Source organism: Pinus tabuliformis, chromosome 5_2 (assembly GCF_031772625.1).
Source record: "Pinus tabuliformis cultivar Carrire ecotype Pingquan chromosome 5_2, CPIR1, whole genome shotgun sequence".
Classification (NCBI taxonomy): Eukaryota; Viridiplantae; Streptophyta; class Pinopsida; order Pinales; family Pinaceae; genus Pinus; species Pinus tabuliformis.
Genome location: NC_142306.1, coordinates 160,935,228 through 160,957,218, shown reverse-complemented (window position 1 = coordinate 160,957,218; position 21,991 = coordinate 160,935,228).

Here is a 21,991-nt window from a genome sequence, read left to right as displayed (position 1 = left end):
GCACTAATCTAATTTTCTTCTTAGCCACACCATTTTTCTGTGGAGTATTTTCAATTGTGAATTGTCCTCTTATGCCATGTTCTTCACAAAAAATATCAAACTCATTTGAGTTAAACTCCCCACCCATCGCTGACCTTAGACACTTTAGTTTAAAATCAATTTGGGTTTCAGCTAGGGCTTTGAAGATATTGAACTTTTCAAATTCTTCAGACTTCCCCTTAAAAATGCAACCCACATAAGCTTCATATAATAATCAATAATCATCATAGATTTTCGTTCACCACGCAGGGTCTCAGTTCTTGAGGGCCCACATAATTTTGTATGAACTAGTTGTAGATGCTTAGTATATGGGTTTTATTTAGTCTTTAAGGGCACTTGAACTTGCATGCCAATTTGGCATGATTTACAAATTGTTTGGCTTCGAAATTTTTGGCAAGTCCCTTATAGTTTCCTTTTTGTTGAGCTTCACAATATGGTCAAAGTTAAAGTGTCCCAACCTTCTATTCCATAACCAACTATCATCAAGGTTCGCCAAACAACATTTCCCATTTCCTTCATTTAATATGTATAAATTGCTTGGTGTTATTGTAGCCTTTGCCACTAATTTTCCTACGTTTGATGTTTTTATTTCACATCCTTTGGAGTGAAAGGTAACATCATAACCCTGGTCACACATTTGACTCACACTCAATAGGTTGTGTTTGAGTCCATCCACAAAGAGAACATTTTGAGCCTTGCCTTTTCCATTTGTTAAGTTAACTAAGTCTTTTCCAATGATCTTGCATGAAGCATCAGTTCCAAAAGTAACAATGCCCACCTTATCTTCTCTTCATGACAATAATTTATTCCTATCACCAATCATATGCTTAGAGCATCCACTATCCACATACCATTAACTCCCTTGGTTTTGGACACATAACACAATGTCGCACTCTACATTCTTTTCCTCATTTTCTTCTTCCATGTCCTGGGTTCCTCTTGACTTTTCTTTATCTGAGGAGTTAATTTTAGTTTTCTAGTTCTACACTGCTGATTTATGTCCATAGTTATGACAATTATAACATTCAACATAATCAAATATAGGAGCAAAATTATTGTTTTCAATGGGATTATTCCTATGTGGATTTACAAATATGCTATCTGTGTTCGACTAATAAGATTTATTTCTTTTATTTATTATTTGATTGTTTTCAATATAAGATCTATAATTTACAACCTTATGTCAAAAATTTGTACATCAATAACAATGACCATAGAAAATATCCTGGTACATGGGAGCAATTTTCCTTTGAGGATGTGATATGTTGATTCTTTGATGGATTTCTCTTTGAGGGAAATGAGGTCTTCGTTGATTTTTCACTTGATCTTTATGGATATTTGAATAACACTAGCTTGAACTCCTTTGTTGTTGTTTGTTTTTAATAGTGTCTCTTATTACATTGCTATCATGTTCTTCTTTTTGATGCTACTGTTAGTGATCATTTCCTTTGGTTGCATTATTGTTTGGTCCTTTGAATACTTCAACATAGTTGTTTGGTTTTTTCTCTTAAGCTTTATAGGTGCTTGATTCTCTTTCAGATCCCAAGCTATTCTTGATGAGAGGGAATCATTGAACACTCAAATTTCATCGAATTTGTTAGATTCTTTAATAAACTTTAGATTTTGGTTCAATTGAGCCTTGGTTTTTTCTAATTCCTTTCGAAGGGAGACTATATCTTCCTCTAGATTTTCAAACTCCTTGCCCTTCTCTTGCATATATTGTAACAAGGCATCTTCAATCTTCTTTGCTTCCTCCAACTCTATTTTCATAAGAAGAAGTGATGAATCTTGATATTTGTGATCTTATATCCCATACTTAATCAGTGGTTATTTTTGCATCTTATCCTTTTTCCTGAGTGTGTGTAATTCTTCTAAGGCACTGACTAGTTCTCCTTCAATATCTACTACAACTTCTTCTTCATACAAACCATAAACATCTTTCCTTTCATCTTGGGTTTCTATAGCCATTAGCATGGAGTAGTTCATTCTTTCCTCATCAAAGGATTGTTCATCCTCATCCTTTGAGGAGTTGCTATCTTCTTGGGTATACAAATTCTTCTCCTTCTTTATCTTCCTATATTTATCATTTTCTTCATGGTCATATTCATTCTTTTATTTCTTATGTGGAAATTTAGATACTTTCTAGAACCTCTCTTCATTCTTCTTACAAACTTGACTTCTTCTTCATTAGATCCATAACTTGAGTCTTCTTAATATTCTTTGCCCATGTTATCATCTTTGAAGTCTACCTTCTTTGACATAGATATGCCTTTTGACGTTCTCATTTCATATGCAGTTAGTGTTCCATGTAAGTGATCTAATGTTAATGTGTTGAGAATTTTCGTCTCCTAAATGGCTAATAATTTGGCATTGAATCTAACAGGAAGAGATCTCAACACATTTTGAACTACATAGGAATCATCAATTGAAATATGTAACTAGGTTCAGCCTTCATAATGACATATCTAATCATGATTTTATGTATTTAATGAAAAGATAAAAATAAATTTATTATTGTTGTTCTTGAAGCATGGGTTTCATGCTCAAGGGAAATTTATTTTTAGGTCAAGCACCCATTGAGTGCTTCTAGGGCTTGTCATTGAGCATACAAGTCAATTGAGTCATTGTCATGTATGGAAGACCCTTTTAGGCATGCTACATATTGTAAAGAAAATTTATGTTATGCTCTTGACCTGCGAGAAGATACTAGAATACCAAATATGCGAAGAAATATAACCTAGAACACAAAACAATGAGAAATAACAGCATGCATTTTATTATTCAGAAAGGAAAGCAATGTTCACTTGCCTCTTCGAGGGGGCAACCTCCAATAGAGTAGGGCTCGATTACAAAATAAGACACAATGCTCCTCAATGGGGTGTCTCTATCCTTTATATAGGATTCATACATGCAATACCATGGGTTAGTACCATGGTTATTATTAATACCATCTATCTAATACCATGGCCCATTTGCAACTAACTGTGGTCCCTTCTTTAAATGTGGGCCAACCACTTACAATTATTAATATGGGCTTTATTGACTCTTTAACTAACTATAACTATGAATCGACCCTATTACATAAATAAGGGGGTTAGTGTTGGACCCTAACATGCCCTCCCCCATAAAAATAGCCTTGTCCTCAAGGCTGAAGCTGTGGAAACTGCTGAAGAACAGTGGTTGGTTCCCAGGTCGCATCTTCTGGAGAGGTGTCTTTCCACTTGACGACGACTTCCTTGATCATGCGGCCACATAGGTGCCATTCTCGCATGTCAATAACTTGTTCAGGCTGGAACCAGATTGAACCTTCTTCATCCAATTTTGGTAGACTGGTTTGAATTCTGCAATTGTTCCCAACCACTTTCTTGAGGCATGAGACATGGAAGACGGGATGGATTTTTGCAGTGGGTGGCAAGGCTAGCTTGTAGGCTACTTCTCTGATGCGTTGAAGTATTTGATACGGTCCGTAGAATTTTGGAGATAATTTCTAACAACCCTTGTCTTTGAGTGATGTTTTCTTATATGGTTGCAGCCTCAAGAATACCTGATCCCCTTCTTGAAATGTGCACTCTGAACGATGTTGGTCTGCCTGTTGCTTCATGCGATTTTGAGCTTGATGGAGATTATCTTTGAGGTGGGCAAGCATGGTTACATGGTTCTGTAGGAGTTGATCCATTGCTTGTACCTTAGAGCATCTTGGGATATAAGAAGTAGGTGAAGGGGGGAGTTGACCATAAACTGCTTCATATGGAGTCATCTTGGTGGTGGCATGATAGTTAGTATTATACCATCATTCGGCTAGAGGTAACCACTGTACCCATAGAGGTTGCTTTTCTGAAGTTAAACACCTGAGGTAGGTCTCCAGACATTTGTTGACTGCTTCAGTTTGACCATCAGCTTGGGGATGATAGGAAGTACTGAGTTGTAGTTGGGTACCTTGTAGCCGAAAGAGTTCATGCCAAAAGTTACTGGTGAAGATTGGGTCACGATTAGACACAATGGAAGTGGACATGCCATGCAATTTGAAGATTTGGTCCATGAAAGATTGAACCACCAAAGCGGGTGTAAAAGGATGGGGTAGGGGCGCAAAAATGAGCATACTTAGAAAGTTTGTCCACAACCACCATGATGACTGACTTGTTGCCTAACTTCAAAAGACCAGTAATGAAATCCATAGAAACCTCTGTCCAGATTGAGGCAGGGATGGGAAAAGGCTGTAAAGTGCCTGGGGATTTGATTGTTTCTCCTTTGTGGCGCTAACACACATCACACTCAGCTACAAAAGTAAGAATGTCCTTTTTCATGTCTGTCCAAAAGAATGAATGCCGAGTGCGAGCATAAGTCTTCTGAAAGCCTGAATGGCCTGCAGTGGGAGATGAGTGCAACTCTGCCAAAATGCGACTTTTGAGGGTGGATGTTGGTGATATCACTACTTTGTCCTTGTAGCGAAGAATCTCATCCTGCCAAGAGTAGCCCGCTATGGAATTTGGATCTGCCTGTAATTTATTAATGAGTTGGGAGAGCGAAGGATGTGAAAACCATTCCTTGCGAGCCTCTTCAATCCACTCTGGAATGGGAATAGAGATTGCTAGCAGGGTGCTTTCCTCCTCAAATTAGCGTGATAAAGCATCGACTACGACATTTTTGCGCCCTTTCTTGTAAAAGATCTCATAATCATATCCCAACATTTTGGCTCGCCATTTATTTTGTTGTGGCGAGGATAGGTGTTGCTCCAAAAAATATTTAAGGCTTTGATGGTCTATGCGGATTTGGAAACGCCGCCCCAATAAGTATGGTCGCTAGGTATCCACTGCATGTAAGATGGCCATCATCTCCTTCTCATAGGTAGATTGTTCCAAATTTGTTCCACTTAGTTGTTGGCCAGTGAAGGCCAAGGGTCGACCTTCCTGCATTAAGACAACCCCAATACCTGTACCTGAAGCATCACATTCAATCACAAAAGATTTGGTGAAGTCGGGTAGTGCCAATACGGGAGTGGAACACATGGCATGTTTGAGAGCTATAAATGCCTGTTGTGCTTCATCATTCCAGAGGAATGAATTTTTCTTGAGAAGGTGAGTGAGGGGTCTAGCAATGCAACCATAATTGTGGACAAATTTGCGATAGTAGCCGGTGAGACCCAAAAATCCTCTCAAACTCTTCAAGGTCTTTGGTTGAGGCCAATCCTACATTGCCTAGATCTTTTTGGGATCCACCCTGACACCTTCATGCCCCACAATGTGGCCCAAATACTTGACTTCTTTCATGCCAAAAGAGCACTTGGACAATTTGACAAATAATTTATGCTTCCAGAGCAGTTGCAAGAGCAGGTCTACATGTTGAAGATGTTTTTCCTAGGTGAGGTTGTAGATGAGGATGTCATCAAAGTAAACAAGGACAATTTTTCTAAGATATGGTTTGAAAAGCAGTCTTTGGAATGTCTACTTCTTTCATGGGAATTTGGTGATAGCTCGAGTGAAGGTCGAGCTTAGTAAAGAATTGAGCCCCATTTAGTTCATCCAACAAATCATCAACAACTGGGATGGGAAATTTATCTTTGACCGTCAGCTTGTTGAGGGCCCTGAAGTCTGGACACATACGCCATTCCCCATCTTTCTTGAGCACCATGACCACAGGCGATGAATAAGGACTAATGCTAGGATGAATGACACCAGCTTCTAGGAGTTCCTTGATGATTTTTTCAATTTCATTCTTTTGGGCGAAAGGATATCTATATGGGCTCACATTTGGTGGTTGTGCCCCTGGGACTAAAGTAATGCTATGATCATGTTCCCCTCTTGAGGGTGGAAGCTCATGAGGCTTGCCAAAGACCTGCAGATGGTTGTTTAAGATTGTTGCATCTCAGGATGAATATGAAGAGAAGTGGGCTCGAAGGCCTGGATGGCACTAAATTGGGCTATAACTCCATGGTGGCCCCTTTTTAACAACTTTTCCATCTTATGCGAGCTGATTATAGAAGGAGCACCTGCCTGGAGTCCGCGGAGGGTATGTGTGTGGTCATTCTTCTTAAAGCTCATATATAACTCCTGGAAATCCATTGTGATTGGGTTGAGTGTGCGGAGCCATTCAACACCCAAGACAATGTCACACCCACCCATGTTGATGGAAAACATGTGGGTATTTAGGTGATAATCCCCCATCTAAAGTTTGACATTTTCACAACGTCCATCACATTTCATTGTCCCCCCATCAACAATCTAGACCTGGAAATTAGAGACTGCTCTGACAAAACAATGCACTGCTTCGGAAAATCTTTGATGGATAAAGTTATGTGTACTGCCACTATCAATCACGACTACTACAGGGCGATGTTTAATAAAACCTCTAATTTTGAGAGTTTGGGGAGAAGAAATGTCTGCCAAAGCATGGAGCGAGATAACTGGTTCTTCTGGTGTAGCTGGGAGCTCATTGTCCGGCTGGTTGTCCTCATCTTCCTCCTCTGGTCCCTCAAATGGTGGGGCTTCCTAAGATGAACTGTGATCAGTAGCATCAATTTGAAAGAGTTTGGGTTCCTTGCATTTATGCCCAAGGGAGTATTTCTCATCACAGTAGTAACACAATCCTTGCTTTCTTATTTTCGCCATTTTCGCTGGTGACACCTTTTGGACCTTAAGTGTTTGGGTAGTGCTCGGAGCCTAGGTGGGGTGTCCCTTGGCTAGGAAATTTGGACAAGTCGATTGGCCCACTAACACGCGTTCTACTTCACGAGCTTTCGTGTAAGCTACCAGCCATGTGACTGGGTGGTGCATCCGGACATGGGCTTGTATGGCATCTTTGAGACCGCTGATAAAACATTCCAAGCAGAATTCATCTGCTAGACCTCCTGCGCGGAAGGCTAACGCTTCAAAGGCTTTAATATATTCTTGTATTGTGCCTGTCTGTTTGAGCTTAGTAAGACGAACCAAAAAGTTAGATTCATGTCAAAGCGATTAGAAAGGGATTTTGAGAATATCTGCCAAGTCATTGACCTTGCATAACATCGTTGATGCCATTGCCACCATTGCCATCTTTCTTGGTGCAAGTAAAGGCTTCCCACACTTAGCTTAGTCTCATCATCTCTGATGTGATTCAATGTGAAATATTGCTCCATTTGTGATAGCCATATGGTCGGATGAGAGCCATCAAATTTATACATGTCCAGCTTGGGTGGTCGAGGGTGGGACTGTTGGTGGTTTCCATAGAAGTGAAGAGAATGGCTAGATTCGCCCTCGTGGTTTTCATTAAAGCATATGCCTTCGATTGTAACCTCGACTTTCCCTTTGTGATTGCGTCACTTAAGGACTGGATCTGCTTCGTTAATTCATCCAAATTTTGTTCAAGGGTGTCTATCTTCTCATTGGCCATAGCTTGAGCTCTGGTTTGTACCATGCACAGATCCAGTGCACTTGTCATTACTGGAAAAAAAAAATTGGGACCACCCAAAAATTTGAAGCTGACAAGTGAATGGTACCACCTTGCTCAGCCCGTCGTCCTGATTCTTATGGGCTAATGCTCTTATAAGCGTCCTGGGAGGGCCTCTGACCAATGTCCTGCAAGAATCACCCCAACGTATAGGAGCCACAAGTCTCCCTGCAAAAATAGTCAGATCTATCTGCGAAACCCTCAACTGTTGAGTGTGAGTAGGAATGTGGCAGCAATCGAAACCCCGCTGCTAGATCTGAATGACAGATTTGATTGTTGTTGTTGCGACAGAACCCAACCTGCTAAATCTAATCTGGCAAAGAAGATGATAGGCAATCTATAGAGATACAAGGGAACTATGGTCTCAAGGAGTGTCAGGTGCTACAGATCGCAATATACATAAGGGTCCAATAGTGGTACTTGGCCTAATCTTTCAGGACACTAACTAAGGAGGATCAACCATACCCTTAGTTGTACTACCTGATTACCCTATCGTACGCTTGGGTAATCTCCTCGAGTGCTATTCTCGGTGTACTGTAGTAGCAAGACGACCGATGCTTTATCTACAGCGAGGTTTCAGGTGAGCCTAGGGGGATTTCGATATACCCAGGGGGTACTGGAAGGCAGTCCGTGCGCGGTTCTGTCTAATGCGCTACTACTCGAAGGGGTACCCACAGGGGTTACAAGGGAGTCCAACAAGCGTGACCACCTCTTGTATTTCCTGTGTGCAAACCTCCCCAAATCTGCAGGTTTATGCACTCAACGACAGATCCCGTGGTTTAAAGATGCCGGAACACGTCTCTAGCCAAAAAAATATTTGCTGCTAAAAATGGAGATCCCACCGGCCTTGGAAAGTGCTCTGATACCACTTGTTATGCTCTTGACCTGTGAGAAGATACTAGAATACAAAATATGCGAAGAAATATAACCTAGAACATAGAACAATGAGAAATAACAACATGTATTTTATTATTAAAAAAGGAAAGCAATGTTCACTTGCCTCTTCGAGGGGGCAACCTCCAATAGAGTAGGGCTCGATTACAAAATAAGACACTACGCTCCTCAATGGGGAGTCTCTATCCTTTATATAGGATTCATACATGCAATACCATGGGTCAGTACCACGATTCTTATTAATACCATGGCCCATTTTCAACTAACTGTGGCCCCTTCTTTAAATGTGGGTCAACCACTTACGATTATTAATATGGGCTTTATTGACTCTTTAACTAACTATAACTATGACTCGACCCTATTACATAAATAAGGGGGTTAGGGTTGGACCCTAAAAATTTATTTGAGTTAGAGTCAAAGACCCTCCAAGACCTCGTCATGGTGAAAAGATCAAGCCGACCTTCGAGAACTATAGGTCAACCTAGCTAAAAGGACAAGACGATCTTCAAGAACTACAAGTCGGCCTAGGTAAAAGGACAAGACGACCTATTGGATAGTTGAGAAGCCTATATAAGGAGCACTCGACCTCATTCAAGGACACACTCACTCAAGCATCTCGTGGAAGCACAAGAAGAGAAAAGATACCTGACAAATGGAAGAAGGATCCAAGGAATAGAAAAATAATTTTACAACAATTGTTTTTGTGTTATTTATGTTCACACATGCAAGGAGAGTATGGTAGAATTCATTACAATAGAACCAAAGTACAATCACCTCAAGGAGGTCGAATCAAGGTAGGAAAATAATCTTTCTTGCAAGCTGAAGTTCCATGAAGATCAACTCAAGTCAAGCGAAGGAGAAGAGAGGCTCCATATTCTAGTCAGATGTGTGAACTACTGTTTCTGTAGAAGAGGCCGAAATCACATACCTGCAACAAGAAGCTGAAATTCTGAGTAAGGGCTGAAATGTGAAGTGGTGAATCAAGTTTTACCAACGTTGACTTGGAGGAAGACAAGCTCACCAAGGAGAAAATTGACTTGGTCTTGGACGGGTATTGGTCAAAGTTTATGGGTCTTAGAATTCGTCAATTGAAGTTATATAAGAAGAGAAGAATTATTGTGGGTTTTCCTCTCAAGTAGAGAGGTTTTGGCCCTGGCTGATCGCCTACATCTAGTTTCCTCTTATCTTATTGTTATTTATTGTGTAGATATTTGATGAAAATAACACTAAATATAATCAAGTGACAGACGAAGCTAATTCAGTTAATTAAAATACATCACAAGCAATTATCAAAGTAAGAGAAATCACCTAATATTGTTGCCTCTAGATTTGTCAATATCATCCACAGGTTCATCATGCCCTCTAATCCGGATTTAAATAGGAACGCAACAAATTACAGAGATAACCATAAACACAAAGATGCAGTGGAAATAATACTTCACTTCATTAATGTAAAATACTGAAATATGCTTACAAACAGAAATGGAAATAAACCAGCGAGGGAAATGGTAGCTTATCTCTGAGAAAAGATGTGGCAGCTACATGCCTCTGAAATGCCTTACAATGAGGCTCAAGGGCCTTTTTATTATTTAACAATAAGAGCAACCCTAAACAACCAAAACCCTAACCCAAGGAGATGTAACACCAAGAGTTTATGGGCCACATTGAGGTGAGTTGGACAACCAACTTCCCGAGGTCACGACTTGGTCATATTATCTCCGTTTGACATGCATGATAACCCATTGGAAAGATCTCTCTGAGGGCTACGACGGTAAAGATGATTGTAGTCATAAAATTGCTGCTAGGTGGATTTCCAAAAAAACGTCGTTTAGGGCCTCAAAACGGCTCCGGAAGTTTATGACTTGAAAAACTGCTAAAAATAGTAAATTGTGCTACAATTAAGGAAACTGAAAAACTAAAAGAAGCAATGGTGGGGGTCCAAGTGGAATTGGCGGGTGGCTACCAATATCCACCTGGATCATTCCTCCCCCCTTAGGAAGCAATGGTCCCCATTATGTTGAGTTCCTCCATGAGATGAGGAAACTTCTGCTGAACTTGGTCCCTGGTGAGCCACTTGCCCTGGTGAAGGAGTTGGCTTGCTTTGACAACTCGATACAATTGGATATTCTGCTGGCGAGTGTGCTTGATCTGTGTGTCCATGATCCGATCAGTTGTAGCTTGTTCCATGCAATCTGGATTTAACTCTGTGGGTGTGAGTTGTTCTGCAATGTTGGATGTGTCTAGTAATGGTGGAAAGTATGGCTGAAGGCGGTCTACATTGAACACTAGGTGTAGGCCAAGGGATGGGGGAATACTAAGCTCAAATGCATTGTCTCCCATAGCCTTGGTAATGGTGTAAGGATCATATCGGAGTGGTCTGAGTTTCCGATAGGTTTCGGTAAGGCGTTCCTTTTGCAAATGTAACCAGACTTTGTCGCCCACTTGAAACTTGTTTGGCACCCAATGTTGATCATGTTGTTGCTTGTACTTGGCATTTGATTTCTCCATAATTTCATGGGCCTACAGATGAATATGTTGGATGTGCTCAATGAAGCTGTTTGCCTTATTTGTTTTAGACTGGACATGAGCCAAATCTGCGTGAGTAGCTGCAAATGGCATGGCCACATCAATGGGACATAGTGGTTAGAATCCCAAGGCCACCTAAAAAGGGTTGTGGCCAGTCGAGCTGTGGAGAGCCCAGTTGTAGCTGTGCTGAACATAGGGTAGGCTCTCGTCCCATGTGCGTGGATGCTTTGAGTTGTACATGCGCATAATGTGTACGATCATCCCATTGACAACCTCTTTCTGGCCATCAGTTTGAGGATGGAAGGTTGTGGACTTAGTGAGTTTGGTGTCCAGCATCGACTAGAGCCTGGACCAAAATGTACCGAGGAACCTGCTGTCCTGATCTGAGATGATAGACTGTAGGATCCAAAAGTGTACCCATACTCGTTCAAAGAAGAGTTTACCAGTGGCTTCGGTTGTGATATTCTTCTTGCAAGCCGCCATAATGGCCATCTTCGAGAACCTGTCGACGACCACAAAAACAAAGTTGTTTCCATGCTTAGTGGAAGGAAGGCCCGACATGTAATCCATGGAGATGGATTCCCAAGGTTGACTAGGGGTAGGTAGCGAGGTATAGAGGCTTTGCTTCTTGATGGTCGGTTTGGCAATGGCGCAAGCAGTGCATGATTTGATGTACTTCCTGACATTGTGTTAAATATTCGGCCAATAGAAATACTTCTGCAGGACTGCCACCGTTTTCTCGACCTCGAAATGCCCAACAACCCGACTGTAGTGTGCTTCCCAAATCATCTTGGCATGCTCGCTTGAAGGAACACAAAGGTGACCCAGGTGGCATAACAAGGCATCTTGGAGGTGAAAATCTGGAACATGCTGACCCTCCAAGAGTGTCTGGTATGTGTGGCCGAATTCAGGGTCGCTTTTGTAGAGAAGTGGCCAATCAGAAGCCTCGTGCCCACAAGATTTGAGCACGATGGTTAACACCATGATCGGTGGTCAAATGAGGCAATCTTCAACATTATTGGTGCTGCCCTTCTTATACTTGATATTCAAATGGAACTATTGCAGGTATGTGGACCACCTCTGATGGCGATCATTCTACAATTTCCCTTGGGTGTGTATGAACTGCAAGGGTCGGTGGTCTGTGTGGATGACCGTTTCCTTCCCCAAAATGTAATGCTTCCATTGTCAGCAGGCCTGCACAATGGAATACATCTCTTTGTCATAAGTGGGATACTTCCGGACTATGTCTGAAAGTGTCTCACTGTGATATGCCACTGGATGCCTGTGTTGAGTAAGGACTGCCCCAATAGCATAATCAGAGGCGTCTGTCTCGACCTCAAATGGTTGTTCCAAGTCTAGTAATGTGAGCACTGTTGTCGAGAAGAGGTGATTTTTCAACTCTGTGAATGCCTTCTGTTGAGATTCATACCAAAATAATTTTGCTTTCGCTCTTCCCTTGGTGACTTGACTCAAGGGCCAAGTGGTATGAGAAAATCCCAACACGAACATGCGTAGAAGTTGGCAAGACCTAGAAAGCTGCGGAGCTGTGTCAGAGTGGTTGGAGATGGCTAATCCCGAATGACTTGGATCTTGGATGGATCCACATGCACCCCTTGTTCATCAATAATGTATCCCAGATATTGAACTTGGGTCATGCCAAAGTGCATTTCTCCAAATTGGCACATAACTTGTGTTGCCACAGTGTTTGGAGAACCTGTCAGATGTGGTGGAGGTGCTCTTCCCAACTTTGGCTGAAGATCAGGATGTCATCCAAGTATACCACTAAAAAAGAGTTGGTGAATGGCCGCAGGATGTCATCCATTAGCCTCATGAAGGTTGCAGGAGCATTCGTCAATCTGAAAGGCATAACCAACCATTTGAAAAGGCCTTCCTTGGCTTTGAAGGAATTCTTCCACACATCAGAGGGTTCGATTGGTACCTGGTGATATCCTGACTTCAAATCGATCTTGTTGAAATATTTTGCCCCCTTTAGTTGGTCCAGGAGGTCATCAATCCATGGGATTGGGTATCTATTACGGACAGTGATCTTATTCAGCGCAAAATAGTCAACACAGAGTCTCCAAGTCCCATCCTTCTTCTGTACCAACATGTTCAGGCTTCCACAGGGCAATGAACTCGGACGGATGTGACCTTTCTGCAGCCGCTCCTGAATCTGCCTCTTGATTTCATCGTTCTCCAGAATGGAGCATTGATAGATTGGTCCATTGGGCAGCAGTGCACCTAGGGTCAGATCGATGGAGTGCTTGACTTAATAGTGTAGAGGAACCCCTGTGGGGGAGGTGAATATGTCCTCGTACTCCTCCACGACCTTGTCCATCTGTAGTTGTCGTGCGAAGGGTCCCTGTCTGGAGGTTGTGGCCACCGTCTTCTTCTTTTCTTGAGGGCATATCATCAAGAAAACAAATTTCCTGGTTTTGGAAATGAGCTTATTGCATTGTTTTGCAGTAACCAAAGAGATGACGGTAGGCGGTGCTACCTCTGGTATCCTGTACAACTTATTTCCCAAAGTAACAATAACAACACGGGTCCTTGATTCATACATAGCATGTTACTTCCACAAGTATGGTTGTCCTAATAATACATCACAAACTTCAAGGGGAGCAATGTCACACAATACCTCATCCATGAAGGGCTTGATGTTCTATGGAAGGTGACACTGCTGGCTCACGCAAAGATCCCGTCATTGGTGAAGCCACTTGATGGTGTACAATTGTGGATGTGCTGTGGTCAATAAGACCAGCCGCTTCACGACCTTTACCGAAATGAGGTTCTTTTGGCTCCTGTTGTCGAAAATGAACTATAGCGGGCAGCCCTTTACCCACATCTAGGAGTGGAAGAGACGCTCCTCCTCCTCTGGATCTTCGGGTTCCTCCTTCTGGATCTTCATGGTGGCAACGGTGGCGTTGGGCTCCGCATCAATAATATTCTTCCCTTTGTCATTCCCCTTGTTGGGTTCTGACTCAGAGTCAAAACATGCATCTGATTCTGAAACCTTTAGCTCGACCACCAATGACTGCTTGGCTCGACACTCACTTGTGTTGTGAGTGGAACTCTTATGGAACTCACACCACTTTCTCGTGTCATTTTTCGGCTTCGCGACACTATTCTTTGCTTGCGGCTTTGGCGGGTTGTCTTGGGCTGCCCCGCCTTGGCTTTTTCCTTTGTTCTGCAGTTTGGGGGCACCTTTCCCTTGCTTCGGATTTGCAGATCTAAAGTCTCGCTTCTTTTGTTTAAACTTTTGCTCGACCTTGATGGCATATCAATATGCCATGCTGAGCGAGGAGATATTTAGGAATTCTATTTCTTCTTGGATGTACTTGTATAGACAGTTGTGGTATTTGAGTACCAAATGCTACTCTGAATCTTTGATACGTAACTTTGTGCGAAGGGTATGGAAAATATTGGTAAACTCCAAAATGTCTTGGTCCCTTCCCTACCGCAGCGTGGTCCACTTTATGTATTGATCCTCATAGCTTCCGACAGGGTAGTACTGTGCCTTGATGGCATCCTGGAATGAATTCCAAGTGAGTGTGGCTGAAAATAATGAACCTGTACTTTCATCCTTTTGCTCATAGTAGGTTTCCCACCAGTCCTTAACGTGGGGGGTTGCTTTGAGAAGAGTGAAAATAATTTTTTCCCGACTGGAAAAATCATGAATAGAAAAATAACCCTCTAGTAGATTTAACCTTTTATCGATGGCATCTACGTCTATCTAACCCTAGAATATGGGGATTTCAAAATTAACTTGTACCTTAAACAGTGTGGCGTTTCCAGAGTAGCTGTTGGAAGCCGATGCGTTTCCCCTAGGTAGCCGATGAAGGATCTGGGAAAATCTTTCCATCATTGCACTCCTTTGTCACTCGAGGGCTTCTTCGAGCAAGATTTCGATAGGATCTCCTGCCCCCTCGTCTTTATTTTCATTCGCCATGGGAGGCCGATGGGATTTGCGAGGCTGGTCTTGCAAAGGTTTGACTATTTCAAGCCCTAATTCCTTATATCCCGACCTCATTGGGGACATGCAAAGAAAAACAGAGAAAAAACAGACTACTCTAATACCACTAATGATCCAAATGGAAAATGGCATCAACCCATGGTATTCATCCACCCATATTATTCACCCACCCATGGAATTTACCCATGGTATTGTAAGTGGCATCCACCCATGGTATTTATCCACCCATGGTATTCATTCACCCATGGTATTTGCCCATGGTATTATGACATCCACCCATAGTATTCATTCACCCATGGAATTGACCCGTGGTATTGTAACTGAAAAATACTATAAGTAACAAGTCGCATTTTGTAAAAGGACAGTTTGTCCGCCACGATGTAGCTCTTATAGTTATTCTCCATTTTAATAAAAAAAATTCTTTGCGGTTTTGTTTATTGGGCATTCTCATTATTTTATTCTGGCAATTTCAATTTTTTCAGATCTTGAGGGCCTCCCCCCAAGGTCCGCATCACCCTCTTATGGTTTTAACTATTTCATCCACTCAACGAAATAATTTGGCTACGTCCTCGTCTTCATTTATTTTTAACGATTCAAATTTCATTCTATAGACTTCTTGTTTGGATTTATTTACCTTACTATCACCTTCATAGCAATTCATTAGCTTATCCCATATTTCTTTGGTTGTTTGCAGTGCATGACTTAAAATAAATTAGATTTAGGAAAACCACCTAGAATTGCATTCATTGCTTTAGCATTGTAAGTGAACTCAAGCTTATCATCTTTTTCAACCAATACATCTTCATTTTTAGAGCCATTCTACATTGCATCTTAGACATCTACACTAAGAGACATTATGTAGGTTCTCATTCTTATCTTCCAAAATGCATAATTCGTTCCCATGCATATAGGAGCCTTGTTGGGGAAATTTCCATCCTGGTTGGCCATTGTCTTGGATCTACCTTCCAATTGTCAGATCGTTAATGAGAGAACCTACTCTAATACTAATTGTTGGAAACCATGAAAACACCGGGGGGGGTGAATTAGTATTTAAAAATTTTAAACAATTATTTGTCCAATTTAACGCTTTCAAAATAGTGTAATAGACAACAGTGCCCTGATCACACAAATCTTTAACACAAGATGTTTATGTGGAAACCCATATAAGAGAAAATCACAAATCCTTTTTTTATTATGATTTAAATGTAAGCATCAACTCCAAATTACATCAAATTATGTAGGCACCAACCTATGGGACGATCTAACCCACTTATCTTTGAAAGCGTCCACTTTCTAGAAGAACCAACTCCTTGATATTTATCAGAACCAACTTGAAGGAGACTCTAATCCCCTTGATTTGCAAGAACCTTCTTCAAGCTATCAAATCCCTCTTCCATACTTTTTCAAACTCATATTTGAAGCTTTTTAATTCAACATATCACTAACATGGTTGTTAAATCTCATATCTGCTTCTCCTTGCTCTGCAACCACCTATCTTTCTCTGATTCTTTGGTTCAATTAAGGTTCCTCACAATTACAACATTTGTCTCTGTTATCACTCAGATTTTCCCAGAAGTTGTAAGAAGAAGGAAAGGGGTCCGAGGTAACCACAAACCAACTTTTAGGTATAGAATCTTGCCAATCTGTATCCAGAGAGGGCTCTCTCTTTAAGGTTTAGCTTTGTTTTGAAAAATATTAGGCTAGTTATGACAGCTTGGGGGTTTTGATTGTGCTTGGTGGTGAAATTCAGTAGCAGAGGGGTAGGAGTGAATATTTTAGGCCATTGGGCTAATGGAGTCAAAAGAAGATAGCTTAACTGGATTGGGTTTTTCAACAAAGGATGGCTTCACAGGGCAAGATAGCTAAACATAGAGCAAATAGAGACTTGAAAAGATGGAATGGACTTAAAAGGGATGAAGGGTAATTAGGAATCCTTCAACATGTTTTAAGAGGAGGGAACTTGGATGATCACCAATAAAGAGCAATTAAGAATTCTTTACTAAATGATAGAATGATAAACTAAGAAGCAGGAGCAATTAAGAATTCACTGCCTATGATAGTTTAGAAGAAAACATTTAGAATAAAAACGATTGAAGACAGATTGCACTTAAGCACTTTCTGAATTATTCTTTTTCGTTTTAATATTCAGATATGGAACACAATTGAAATATTTTAACAAGAAAACAATAACACATGAGATATAGATACTTATTTGTCCGGTGTTTGACACATGAATCCTGTGAAAAGTCCTTTGCATTAATTCTTCATCCAGCCAGCCATGCAAGATTTGTCCAACAACACTTTATTCCAAAGTAATCAGTTTTATAGCAATGTCTAAGAATCCACACTCAATACTCCGAATGAGGGAGTATTTATACAAAAGTTTTACAATAAAATATCTCATAACAAAGAGAGATATATTCTAGGATGACTAACTATATGTTACATGAAAATAGAGACAGATGGTCTCATAGATAGAAGATAGAGGCAAACTGATGGCTTGTTGTCCCTATTCTTGTGAATGTGCTAGAGGCAGGCCCTATGATTGGGCATCTTGCTGTCTTCTTTGTAATTCTGTGCTGGTTGTTTTGCTTTTCACTTTCTTACTGATACACTTTGACCTGCTCTGATACTCTTTACTTGTTTGATCCTTATTTATCTTATGTTACCATCATTGACTATGGTAAAAAATGGAAATTTTACCCTTTTTACCAAGGGTAAATCACAAAATTTCTGTCATATATGTCCACCATTTTTCTTGTGGTATTCTAGTCCTTTGAAGTTTTCTAAGGATCTCATCAGCCTCGGTGTATTTGAAAAAATTAGGCTGAACTTGGAACAGATGTTTTATTTCATGCTCCACATAGAATAGGTTCTCTAGACTGTCAAAGAGAACTCTGCCTATAGGTAATGCCTTTGGTGCAACTACACTACCATACGAGTTGGCCTGGTTGTCTGCATACTTAGCTAACTTGTAAACATAGTCTATCTGTGTCATCAACTTGTCATTAATAACTAAAGCATTGGTCAATACCTTCTTGATTTCCAGAATAGTCCCTATTCTGTCTGCAATTCCTAGTTCTTCAAGCTGATACTTATTCTTGGTATTCAAAAAATTTATTAGCCTGGTAGCTTCCTCAGGCATTCTTCCTAATTCTTCCTTAGTTCTTTGGATTTCTTCAAGAGCTACCAAATCAATCTGCTCAAAAAATATTTGTATGGATGGCCAAACATCATTTATTGACTGAGTGAGGTTGGTCCAAAGAATCTTCCCAATATCTGCTAAGGGTTTATCAAATGTGAGGTCTTTTTCTAATGATTTCACCTTTTGTTCTAACCCTTTATTTTCCCTCATCTTTTCTGCAAAATTTATTTTTGAAAGATCATATTTTTGTTCTAAGGTAACAAATTTATATTTTACCTTTTGTAACTCTGAGTATTGGAGCTTCAACTCCTCCATGACTTTATCAATTCTTCTGTGCTTAAACCTGAAATACCTGCTTGTGCTATTCCTGCTGTTGTTGTTCCTGCCATTACTTCTGCTGTGACCACTGGAACATTTGGTGCCAGAGTTGTTCCAAGTGTTGAGGGGACTGCAGTGGAAACTAATGGAATCACATTGGGACGCTGAGAGGTAGACTCTCCCTGCTTGTCCTTCAATGATTTTTCTAGTTCTTATTCAATCTCCTTGAGCTGTTCATTAAGCTTTAGGACTAAGTCCGTAAGCTCTTCTTCAGACCTTTGTTGTATGATCTCAACAGTCTGTGGATGCCTTGAAGGAGGCAACTTTAGCTGCTTTCTTAAGGCAACTATGTCTTCATCTTTTTTTTTTAATTAAAGCTTCTGCAGCCTTCACATCCTTTGGATCATGACCCAATCCAATGATCAATTCTGCTAAATATTTAATTCTATTGTCTTTGGCCTGTGAGGAGGCTTTCTCCAGCTGTAATTAGGTAGTTGTATTATTCAAATAATTTTCTAGTCTTTGGGCCATCATGGCCTTACCAGTCAATGTAGAATAGACCATCTCCCCTGTCTGTTCGTGTACCTCAATCTGGTCCAAGGGATGAATGTCCTTTGCCATGACCTCAAAATCGGTTTTGAGGTAATCTGCAACTGATTGAGGCTGTTGCACTTCGGGTTTGAAAAAACTCATTAGAATTTTACCTTCTTTGATGTCATAGGCTGACATCAACCTGTTCTGATTAGTGGGAGCCATTTTCAAATATTGATTGTAGACCTGGATCCTCAATGGCTCATTCCTAGCCTTTATTTCTTTAAATTTCTTTTTAATATCCGGGTTGTCTTTTCCTGGGGGCCTGAAAGATGATACTTCAACACTTTGTTGTCTCTCCAGCTCCTGTCTTTGTGAGCTAGAAGGTGTCCCACCTACTGGGAAAGTTTGATGACTATCTACACCTTCTTTTCTTTGACTATCAGTAATGTCTTCAAAAAATTCCTCTTCTGAAAGAGGATTTAGCCTATGCCTTTTAGCAGCACATTATTCTGAGGGTCCACTGGCAGGGGTAGCTACTTCCCTGTCTCTCTTTTTGTTATTTTCCTCATTCAGAGGAGTCTACAAGATTGGGGGTTCTCCCACATTGACTTGAGTTGGAAGAGTGTGTATGTGGGCCTACTCCTTAGAAGTTTCAGGCTGTTTAGACATTATTGACTGTTCTATAGCCTGAGTGCTTGTCTCTGTTTCTTTACCTTTGGAAGTCCCTATAAGTGGTGTATCGGTCTGCTGTGAGTGCCTTTCAGAGGTCCCAGCTGTTGAGGCACTTATCCCTGATGCTGACTTCTGAGAAGTCTCAAAATGTACCTATCCAAAAGAATCTAGGTCAAGAGTCTTTTCAAGATCTTTCATTACATTTTCTATGTTGACCTGCTCACTATCAGTTTCTACTAAGGTCCCTTCCCTCCATTCATCCATGTTGGCAAATTGTTCAATCTCTGGGATTCTATGATGCAAGTATGGTGACAGTCTATTTTTCATCCTTCTATCACATATGAAGCTATGAGGGTCATATGGAATCCAACCAAAACTTTTGTGTAATTTAAGATGATCTTCTAGAATTCTCTCTGCTTCTTTCCCTGCTTCTCTAGTGTTGCAGATGAAAGGGCCTAATTGATGTTTGATTCTGAGTTGTGCTTTCTTTTTGGCTTTAGTAAAATGAACCAGATCTGAGTTTATCATCTGCCTATAGTATTCCAATGCAAACAGTCTCATTGGAACATATTTTGGTAACTTGAAAGGGGAAAGTTCACACCCATACATCTTGATTTCTATATAATTCTGGTATAAATACCAGTCACCCACTCTGTATTGTTTAGAGAGCTGAAGGATCCTCTTAATGTCACCACTAATCCTGGGAGGGGAAATCCCTATCAATAAGGTGGTTGCTGGATGAACACACTGATCAATGAACTCATTATATGAGTAAGGGGAATCAAAGGATTCATGGAAGATGGAAGTCCAAAAGATAACAGACCTTGGATTACCCTTGGTATCAAGTTTCATGACAGGGAATGGGAAATTATCTGACTGATAATAGAGCATGAGGTGATATATGAAGGTGGTATACTTGAAAACCCTTTCATTCTCCAGTCTCATGAACTGGTCATGAATTTTATTAGCAATAAAGGAGGCATAATCATACTTGATAGCAGGGGGCTGTCCAAGAGTAAAGATTGACATCAACACTAGGGTTAACTCATCTACATACTCACTAGTGTTGAATCCCATAACTGCAGATATCATATCAACTATGAGTCTTCCCATATCTGTGAAGAAAGTTTGCATATAAGGAGGTGGGTCCTTAGGTTGATGTTTCTGTAGTATGAAAGTCTGACAGAGGCAATTAAGTTCGGATTGGGATAATTTAGTTGATTTCTCAAGTAAATCTCCAATGGAAATGGGAGTGAGAGCTTGACTGGGGTGAAATTGCAACATCTCATTGATTGATTCAACAATTATTGGGAAGATGACTGTTTGGCTGGGAGACATAACTGCTCTATGGTTGGGGTCATAATTGGCATGGCATTGATGAATTATATCAGAGAAAACATGGACTGAGGGGAGAAAGTATATGGGAAGATTGGATTCCCACAGTCCTATGGTATCATAGCCATTCAAGTAGTTATCTCTACTTTGGCAAAAGACTTTGAGGTGATTTTTATCAGTGGTTAGGTCTTTTATTTGGAAGTCCTTATCTGCCAAAGGCAGATAGTCTAAATCTCGATGAGGGGCATTAATGGGTGCAACATTCAAAGCCACTGGGGTTTCCATTTCTGGTTCTTGTGGATTCAGAAGGAAACTGTGGTATTCTTTGTGAAATGGAGAACACAGAGGCTATGGGGGACTTTAAACGACAAAAATAATAACTGAATTATAATGAATTTGGGCATTTTTCATCAATTTACAGTGGAAAACAAGTATTTGCAGGGTTTTTGTCAGAAATTCGATAAATACCTTTTTTTGGGGGATGAGCAATGAAATGCAGGTACTGGGTGTGGCTGGAGGGTTCTGGGCGGCATCGGTTGCAAGGTTTGGAGTATTTTGGTGACTGAAAGCTCGAACTAGTTGACCTCGACGTTCGTTTGCATGGGCGCACAGGTTTATCGAATAAAATAGTGAAAATGATTTGTTTTTGTTTTATTTACAAAGTCAAGGGTTGGTGGGTTTTTGGATTTCGGATGGGTGACATCAGTGGCAAACGACATGATGTTTTGTCGTTTGTGGGAGGGCGGTAAATGGTTTCATATCGCACCGTTTATGGGAGAGGGTGGTATTTAGCGTTGGGCCAGTGATTCCATAGAGCGGTTGACGCGTGGAGGGGTATTGTTCAGGAAACCACTTTGTGATCGCATGCTAACGTGTGGTCACAAAGGGTCGTGCGAAATGTATTATAACTGTAAGATGTGAGAGGTGTGATCTAACGGTCGACGGGAGATGCGATGTGACGGGGTTTTAACAAAGGCGGGCCCAATATAATTAAGGATGAAATTAATCATATCGGGAGTGGCGGGATAGATCGGGGAGGTTATTAATTAACCATGAGGGTTAATTAATCCCGTTTAATGTAGCGGCAGGTCGACGCTGTTAATTAGTTACTGACTAACTAATTAATCCCATTT